General features: G+C 44.4%; 1 long non-coding RNA gene across 1 annotated transcript; it reads left to right on the top strand.

The window, feature by feature from the left end:
• The first annotated feature begins 437 nt into the window (after positions 1–437).
• Positions 438–5,763, top strand: LOC132239616 (uncharacterized). The gene is made up of 2 exons (XR_009454086.1): positions 438–1,313; positions 2,654–5,763. It is a non-coding gene; the product is annotated as an uncharacterized LOC132239616 (long non-coding RNA).
• The last annotated feature ends 4,219 nt before the right edge of the window (positions 5,764–9,982 follow it).

Below are 9,982 nucleotides of genomic sequence, written 5' to 3'. Positions count from 1 at the left end.
GTGTGGGTTGAAATATGAAATATAAATATAAACCCATGATTTTACATGTATTTACAGATGGATTAACATAAAAATAAATCTGGATGTGTGTATGAATGTGTTAGTTCACCCATGTGTATTTCTTAGTTCGATGACATCCTAGTAGCAATGAGCGCACCTATATATCTAGTGCCCAGATCATGGTTTCTAACTACAATTTTCCTATTTTATTTTTAAAGATTTTAAATTTATTTTTAATTTTTTATACTTATATTGATTTCATAGAGGAAGAGAGTGGGAGAGATAGAAACATCAATGATGAGAGAGAATCATCTCATCATCTCATCTGATCAACTACCTCCTGCACACCCCCAACTGAGGATCAAGCCCACACCTGGGAATGTGCCCTGACCGGGAATTGAACCGGCAAACTTTTGGTGCATGGGAGGACACTCAACCAACTGAGCCACACCAGCCAGGACACCATTTCCTATTTTACAAAACTAAAGTTTCTTGTATAGATGTTTAATTCCAGAGCTTGGGTAGAGAAAGTAAAACATGAGTCTGGAAGATACCCTGGTGCTGGAGAGTAAGGAAGTGCTCAGAAAATGATGGGTTTATTGTGAAAGGACCCAGGAACCAACCTGCAGTCATTGCTGAGGTCTGAAAGCTGAGATTATTTGAGCAACAAAGTAAAGATTGGATTATAACCCTGTTCTATTTTCTCCCATAACCATGATCATCCCTTAACCTACTATATAATTAACTTATGATTTTGTTTATTGCCTCTCTCTCCCACTAGAATAAGAACTTTACAGAGGTGTTTTGTTTACGGCTATATCCCAAGTACCTTAACACCTGGCATACAGTGCAGACTCGGTAAATATTTGTAGAATGAGTGAATTTCCTCTCCTCCCCACACTGGCACAGAGATTGAGGAAACTGAATATTCTAATGGAAACAACGAGGATTTTTCCAAATAATTGGACGCCGAACATCAGCAGCCACCTCACCATCTGATCCTCTGCACAGTGCATCAGGGATTCACACGGCGGGCAGGAGCAGTCCTGAGGGCGCTGAGCAGCTAGGAAATCCCCCCAGGAGAGAACATGCCAACCTGGGAGTCCTTTTCCCAGGGAACACTTCGGGAGATTTTCCTCTCATGAGAATACTTGGAACAGCTCTGGTGAGTTTGCAGCCTGGGTGAGAAAGCTGACTTCTGCATGGCTAAGTAAAGCCCACTGGAGTCTTTATCTCAAGGGGAACCCTCCCCCTCTCGGGACATTGACCTTAAGTGCTCATTTTATGGACAAGAGAAAGGAAATGTGGACAAGGTAAGTGTATTAGTTTGCTAGGGTGGCTTAAAACAACACATTTATTGTCTCACAGTTCTGGAGGCCAGAAGTCTGAAACCCAGGGACCCACAGAGGGGCCAGGCTCCCTCGGACTTTGAGGAGAAACATTGTTTGCCCCTTCCTCGCTTATGGTAGCTTCAAGTGCTCCTTAGCAATGATATCAGTGCAATCTCTGCCTCTGCCATCGTAGGGCTGCCTTTCCAGCATCTTGCCTGGGTATGTGTCTATGTGTCTGTCTCTGTCCAAATCCGCCCTTTTTATAAGGACACCAGTCAGATTGGACAAGGCCCACCCTAGTAACCTCATTTTAACTTGACTACCTCCATGAAGACCCTGTTTCCAAATAAGGTCACAGTTTGAGGGACTGGGGGTTAGGACTTCAGCATAGGTTCTTGGGGACACAATTCAGCCCATAAACGTAAGCAACTTCAAATCATGGAATGTTAGAGCTAAAAGGGACTTTTTTCTTGGAGGCTCCTCCCCACACAGTCTATACTCCTTCTCTGCATGACCTTAACCATGCCCAGGCTCTCCTGAAAGGGAGGTTGTCATGGAAATTCACCCAAATATTAACTGTGGCAAAAATTATCTCAGTTTACCAGGCCTCCCATCCCTGTTGCTCTTGACCACCCTCCAAAATGTAGGCCTCTGTGTCCTGCTGCCCTGGGGTTCCACCCTCCTGACTTAACATTTCGCAGCTCATCCACCTTCTGAGTACCCTCTGGAGCCCCAGCAGACAGCTTGGAACCATCAGAAAGAGTGGGAACTGGGTGAGATAGCCCTTGGGGAGCCCTGTGATCTGAACAGGAGTGCGGGGCAACTGAGCATGTGCGGCACACGCAGAGGACATGGAGACAATGAACAGCTGCCTATAGATTGGAGGAGCTATGTGATAAGGTTCCTAAGGCAGCCGGTAACTGGGGGAAACATAGGAATGTTAGGCTAAGTGACAAAAGACTTCAAATTAAACCACCAGATACATATTAAGTACCCAACTGAGCAATGCAATGAGCTGTGGGTGACACAAAGACATAATACCTGTTTCCTGCCCTCAAGGAAATTATAATCTTCTTAGGGAGGTTAGACATACAATTCAGGAGAAGTTAGATAACAAAATATTAAATAGCAGGTTACAGTATCACATGATCAATTGTCAGATGAACTGTAGAGCTGAAAACAGGCTTCTAAAATTCCGAACCAGAAGTGATCATTTGGTTATTTATTGTCTAGACAGGGGCGTATGTTCTTACTGGAGGAAAGGAAGGGTTACCTGAGCAAGGACAATCAATAAAATTTAGAGTTGTTTCATTTTTTTACAGAGATCAGCTTATGAGTGAATTTTCTTTCCTCCCCACACTGGCACATAGATTGAGGAAACTGAATATTCTAATGGAAACAACGAGGATTTTTCCAAATAATTGGACGCCGAACATCAGCAGCCACCTCACCATCTGATCCTCTGCACAGTGCATCGGAGATAAGCCTTAAATTGATAAGCCTTTAGCTAGAATAAGAAAAAAGAGCGAAGACTCAAAATCAGAAATGAAAGAGGAGATATTATAACTGATGCCAGAAATAAAAAGGATTACAATAGACTGCTATGAACAATTATATGCAACAAATTGGATAAGCTAGAAGAAATGGATACATTCCTAGAAACATAAAACTAGTCAAGATTGAATCATGAAGAAATAGAAAATTTGAGCAGACCTATAACTAGTAAGAAGATTAAATCAGTAATTAAAAATCACTCAACAAAGAAAAGCCCAGAACCAGATGGCTTCACTGAGAATGCTACCAAACATTTTAAAAAAGAATTAATGCCAATTCTTCTCAAACTCTTCCAAAATACTGTAGAGGAGGGAATACATCCAAACTCATTTTATGAAGCTTGTGTTACCCCGATGCCAAAGCCAAAGAAGGAAAGTACAAGAAAAGAAAAGCACTAGGTCAATATCTCTGATGACTCTAGATGAGAAAAATCCTGAACAAAATGATAACAAATTGAATTCAACAGCTCATTAAAATGATCATACACCATGTCTAAATAGGATTTATCCGTGGGATGCAAAGATGGGTCCACATACACAAATCAAATACCACCTTAACAGAATGAAGGACAAACATCACATAATCATCTCAATAGATGCAGAAAAAGCATTCAACAAAATTCAACACCTTTCGTGATAAGAAATACTCAACAAATGAGGAAAAGAGGGAAACTAACTCAACATAATAAAGCCCATATATGAAAAGCCCACAGCTAACATCATACTCAATGGGGAAATACTGAAAACTTATCCTCTGATTTTAGGAAGAAGGCAAGGCGAGGGTGTCCACTATAACCACTTCTATTCAACATAGTACTGGAAGTCCTAGCTAGAGCAATTAGGCAAGAGAAAGAAAAAAAGGCATCCAAATCAGAAAGGAAGAAGCAAAATTATCTCTGTTCAAAGATGACATGATTTTTATGTACAAAGCATTAAGATTCCACAATAAAAACCATTAGAATTAATAAACAAATTCAACAAAATTGCAGGATACAAAATCAACATATAAAAATTAGTTGCATTTCTACACATGAAAAGTGAAAAATCTGAAAAGGAAATTAAGAAAGTAATCCCATTTATGATAGCATTAAGAAGAATAAACTACTTAGGAATCAATTTAAGAAAGAAGAAGACTTTGTTCACTGAAAACCAAAAAACATTGCTGAAAGAAATTAGAGAAGACACAGATAAATGGAAAGACATCCTATGTTCATGGGTTGGAAGATTTAATACTATTGTCAAAATGTCCATACTCCTCCAAGGGATCTGCAGATTCAATGCAATCCCTATCCATATCAAAATGACATTTAAAAATACATATATTTTTATTGATTTTATAGAGAAAGGTAGAGGGAGAGAGAAACATCAATGATGAGAGAGAATCATTAATTGGCTGTCTCCTGCACACCCCACACTGGGGATCAAGTCCATAACCCAGGCATGTGCCCCGACCGGGAATCAAACTGTGACCTCCTGGTTCATAGGTCGATGCTCAACCGCTGAACAACACTGGCCAGGCTAAATGACATATTTTTACAGAAGTAGAAAAACAATCCTATAATTTATATGGATCCAAAAGGGGTCCTGAATAGCCAAAACAATCTCAGGGAAGAAAAATAAAGCTGGAGGACTCACAGTTCCTGACTTAAAAACATATTACAAAGCTACAGAAATAAAAACAGTACTGACATAAAGACAGACATATAGGCCAATGGAAGAGAATAGAGAGCTCAGAAATAAACCTACACATATAAGGCAAAGTGATCTTTGACAAGGGTGCCAGACTACACAATGGTGGTGGTGGTGGGGAGGGTAAAGTACAGGGTGGGGCAAAAGTAGATTTTCAGTTGTGAGTACTTGAAACATAGAGTTTATTCTTGTATTATTGTTTATTAATTGTTGTTTTATTTCCCATACAAACATATTATCTTTAACCAATGATGGTGGGGAAACTAGGTATCTAGATGCAAAATAATAAAATGAGACTGCTTTTAGGTTTTTTTTTTTGTTTTTTTTTAAATAACATTATTTTTTTTAAGTTAACATGTGCATATAGTAGGAAACTGCAAAACACAAGAAGCGAAGAACAAGCCATCCGTAATCACAAGCAGTTTGTAGTCTGACGTGTCCTTCTCAGTCTCCTGTGTCTCTACACAGCTAAGCTTCCCTTTCTTTTGGAATTGGGATTGTACAGTTATGTATCATGCTCTCTCACACATCATGAATATTTACCATTTCATAGCCCCTAAGCTATCTGAGTATTTTGGTAACCAAGAATGCACAAACCAATGCAATCTGAAAGAAAATAATGTAATCCTGACTTTCTTGGCAACAGAAATTTCATAACAGACAAAAATGGCAACACGTCTCTAGATGAAGATATTGGCGGAGTTACAATTAAAATACTGCATTCCCTTAATGTTCAATTAAAAATGAGACATAAAGCAACAGAGTACACAAGTATAATGCTTCTAAGAGAATTCATTATGATTTATACTTTTAAAATACTAGCAAGGAGCTAATATTCCCTTTGAGACCGTGGCTTCTTATTATAAGCCCTTTTGCACATTTGATTTTTTAAGCATGTGCCTAAATTACTTTGATTTACATCTTTACATTTTTATTTTTTTAAAGTAATATTTTGTGTAAAAAAAAAAAGAAGAAGAAGAAAGAAAGAAAGAAAGGAAGAAAGAAAAGAAAGCCAAACAGGTATAAGAAGGAAAGTAAAAGCTTCCCAACTTTACAAACCCTTCATTTCCAATCTTCAGAACTGACTTCAGTTCCCAGCATTTTGGATAACCCCCTAGAAATTTCCTGTATTCTTATGAGCATATGTGTATGTGTCTACAGCGCTTTCAGTTAAAGGAGAGAGCACCGTATCTGCCTAGCTTACTCTTTCCACCTAATAATGCCTTTGCCGGCTGTTATGTTTGCGCATATGGTCATTCTTCTTAGGCTGCATAGTCTCCCTTTGCATGTATGCACCGTACTTTATCGACCGGTTCTTATCAAGGCCGCAGGTGGCTTTCAGTTTTGTTATGTTGTGCTTTGTTATTCTTTTGCTGTTATAAGCAGGGCAGTGATAAACAGCCTACGCAAATTATGCTTCTGTTTTATTGGATGGAAAAACCTGGAGAAATGGAACTATATTGGGAGCCTAATTAATCCAAGACATTATAAAAAGTCTTATAAATACAGGCGTGTCTTATATGTACATCTTTGAAGTATAACATGTGCAGAAAAGTGTGCAAATAATAAGTGTACATAGATAGATGCTGACCAAGTGAACTCACACACGTGTCAAGAAGCAGAACAGTATCAAAACCCCAGGAGACCCTCCTGGCCTTTGCCGGTTACTCCTTCCTGGCAGCATGAGCGCCCTCCCAACTTTGACTTCCATGAATTCCTTTTGCCTGTTTTTGAACTTTGTATCAACGGAACCAAACAGTACGTACCCTTTTGTGTCCAGTCTCTTTCGCTCAGCATCCTGTTTGCAGGATTCGTCTGTCACTGCGTGCAGGTGAAGTTCATTTTGGCTCAGTGCTGTTACTATTCCATGTGCGACTCCTCCACAGTTCGCCTGTGCCCTCCTGAGGGCCATGTAGGGTATTTGCAGTGAGGGCTTCTTATGAAGAGTGCTTCATAAACATACCAGTGCGTGTCTTTTGTTGAACATATGCAGCCAGTCCTTGAGGAGTGGAATTGCTGGTCATAGGGACATGCATGTTCAACGTTAGCAGATCCTTCCACTGGATGTACCCATTTTACACTCCCACCAGCAACGGACAAGTGTTCGAGCTACTCCGTCCACATGCTTGCCAATGCTTAGATTTTGTCTGTGTTTTTCATTTTAGCCATTTTATATTGACTCTTTTAAAATATATATATTTTTTTACTGATTCAGGAAGGAAGAGAGAGGGAGAGAGAGAGATAGAAACATCAATGATGAGAGAGAATCACATACAGATCAGCTGCCTCTCGCATCCCCCACACTGGGGATCAAGTCCGCATCCTGGGCACGTGCCCTGACCAGGAACCAAACCAGGACCTCCTGGTTCATAGGTCAACACTCAACCACTGAGCCATGCCGGCTGGGCTATATTGACTCTTAAAATGATTCTGTGCAGGAGCAGTTCTTAGAGAACTATTCTCGATTGGACTGCAGATCTAGAAAGATTTCTGGAGGTGGGCTGGGTGGGGCTGAAATCTAGCTGGGCTTGAGTGGGTCTTGGGGGTGCAGGTGATGGCTTGGGCCTACCCCTGCACCCAAGACGATGTGGTAGTGGTGAAAGCATCCCTTTAGAAACAGCCTACGGGCCCCGTGAGATCACTTGTGGCGAGAGGAAAGCCTTCGCTCAGGGAAGTGGAGATTCAGCTCTGGATTCTTTAGTGGCCCCAGGTGGAGAATCGTTTCTTCGGCCCATAAAGCAGCCGTCTGTGTTGCTGCGTTTTACTGCCAGCGTTCCTCTGCCGCCTGGGAGAAGCAGGCCCAGGCAGATGTGCTGAGGGCGGGAGGGCGGAGGGATTTATGCACCACACTCCAGGGAAAAGCCTCAGGACGCCTTTACAGATTCCCTTGTCACAGGAGCCAGGCGCAGCCCTCACAGCCAGTCCGCCCGAGGGGATGTCAAGTCTGTCGTTAGGGGACAGGTCAGAAGCTCAGAAGAGAGGTCTGGACCAAAGGCATAGATAGCAGGCCCTTGAACACTGTTCTTTCATTCAGTGTCATTTCATTATAATGTTGATGAGATGCCATAGGAACTTAATTCTTGTTTATGTCAGTGGTAAAACTGGTTTCATTATATGTCTCTTCACTTAAAGTCACAGAACCTATTGAAGACGTTAAGTGAGGACTTACTGTGCATGAGGGTGAGTGCAGCCACTGCTGGCCTTCAGGACTTCCTGCTTCTGCTAACCACAGTGGATTATGAAGTGTGCAGTTAGGGAGCCCGACCGATACAGGGCTTGTAGCACCCACGAGAGCAGAGCTGAGGATGAGTCAGCTGGGGGCAGGAGGTGGGGGCCCTCCAGGCTCAGCCAGGCTACAGAGAACAGGTTCCAAGTGTCTTCTCCTCGGGCTCAGCGTCTGAGGCAGCAGCGTGTCCTGCGGAGCCGGAGAACAGGAGAGCCCCCCTGTGAAGGGAGATGTGGCCCAGCCCACAGGCCACCCTCACTCTGCCACCAGGTGCGCGTTTGAAGGTCCCCACGACGACCCGACCACCCGTCAGTTCTTTTTTTAAAAATATATTTTATTGATTCTTTACAGAGAGGAAAGGGGAGGGATAGAGAGTTAGAAACATCAATGAGAGAGAAACATCGATCAGCTGCCTCCCACACACTCCCCACCGAGGATGTGCCCGCAACCAAGGTACATGCCCTTGACCGGAATAGAACCTGGGACCCTTCAGTCCGCAGGCCGATGCTCTAGCCACTGAGCCAAACTAGCCAGGGCCACCCGTAGTTCTATAACTCACTGGAAAGTCTCACGGGTCTCGCAGAAAGCTGTTACACTCACAGTAACGGCTTATTAAAGGGAAAGGATGCCAACTAAAGTCGGCCAAGGGAAGAGGCGCATCGGACACTTGCTGTTCTTTGATGAGAAGTTTCTGTGGCTGCTAGCGCCCGCTCTGCCCAGACTGGAGCCAGGAGCTCTCTTCAAACAGTGACCGAGAGGGGAGGGTATATACATACCCCAGCACCTGTGGCCCTTAACTGGTTGATCACATACCTTTCGTAGGCTCCCTCCCCTGCCCCATCTCATTTTCTCTCCACTGGAAACCTCTCCTCCTTGTCGCAGGGTCTGCTCCCGGGGACCCCAAAGTGAGGCAGGTGAAGTAGCACCAGCCGTTTACCAGGACCTGGCTGTGCCCGGGGCATCCCCAGAAGCCTGACATGAACCCATCACGACCCTAGTCACCCTGAAAGGAGGGGTCCCCAGCCACACTGGACATGTGAGGACACTGAGGCTCAGCGAGGCCTTGCCAGGAGCCCAAAGCAAGTACACCGGAAGCAAGGCTGGCTCTCCCACCACATCCGAGGCAATGCTCTTAAGAGCAGGGCTGGCACTGGGTCTAAGCTGCCTCTCCGTACCCCATGCCGTGACCCTGTGCCCGCAAATGGGAGATGCTTGGTAAGCAGGTCTGGCCAATACCTATTGGGTCCTCACTATGGCTAAATAAATCCTTTTATACAGGTTACCTAACCTCATCATTATCACAGCCCTGGGAAGTAGCTACTATTACTATCACCCCTATTTCATAGGTGAGGACCCCAAGGGGAGAGGGACTGCTCAAGCCCACATGGCTAGCACTGGAAGAAGCCTGGGCCCTTCCCCCATCCACCACAGCGATGGATGATGGTGGCGGACAAGTGAGCCAAAGGAGCTAGGAGGGAGGGGCAGCCATGGCTCACCCTGCTGGCAGCTGGGCACCAGCGCATCCTTCCATCTTGGACCGTATCGGTCACACACGGTAAATCCGTCTATTCCCTGTGACCCACCTGCTAGCGGGCAGCGCCATCCATCTGCTCACGAGCACAATAAAAAAATCCCAAACGATCCTGGTGATTCCCAGTCCTGGGGTAACCAACCACATAGGTTGGAAGCGGCTCTTTAGTCTGATCAAAGTCTGGTTGCGCGATGATTAGAAACCAAGGCCTCTTCCTCCAGGCTGGCGGCTCATAAACAACAGTGGGATGAACTTTCTATTTGGGTCGGACCAAAACCTGAGACGGGTCAATTTCCTCCTAATTTACACCCGTGTCAATGGGGAAAGCAGTCGGAGGCTGAGTGTTTGCTCTGGGAGATCCATTGGCTCCGTGTCTGCAGCAGGCAAGAGGTGAGGGGGTTGGGAGGCATATATTAACATGAGCCCACGAATTCCCCACAAACCAAGATGGACAAGCCCCTTAAGAGAGCGGGCACCAGTGCCAGGTCCAGGGCTGAGCGGGGAGCAGAATCCCTTCTTCTCTCACTGAGGTTCCCACAGCAGCAGCGGATGGGAAAGGGGAGTGTGGTCAGGGCCAGGCACTGGAGACCACAGATGGGACTGACCATCCAAAGATCCCGTGGGCAATAGGGAGGACCAGGTGTTCCGTCAG

This window comes from Myotis daubentonii, chromosome 8 (assembly GCF_963259705.1).
Source record: "Myotis daubentonii chromosome 8, mMyoDau2.1, whole genome shotgun sequence".
Classification (NCBI taxonomy): domain Eukaryota; kingdom Metazoa; phylum Chordata; class Mammalia; order Chiroptera; family Vespertilionidae; genus Myotis; species Myotis daubentonii.
Note: the sequence above shows the minus strand (reverse complement) of the source record. Positions and strands in the feature narration are given on the sequence as shown.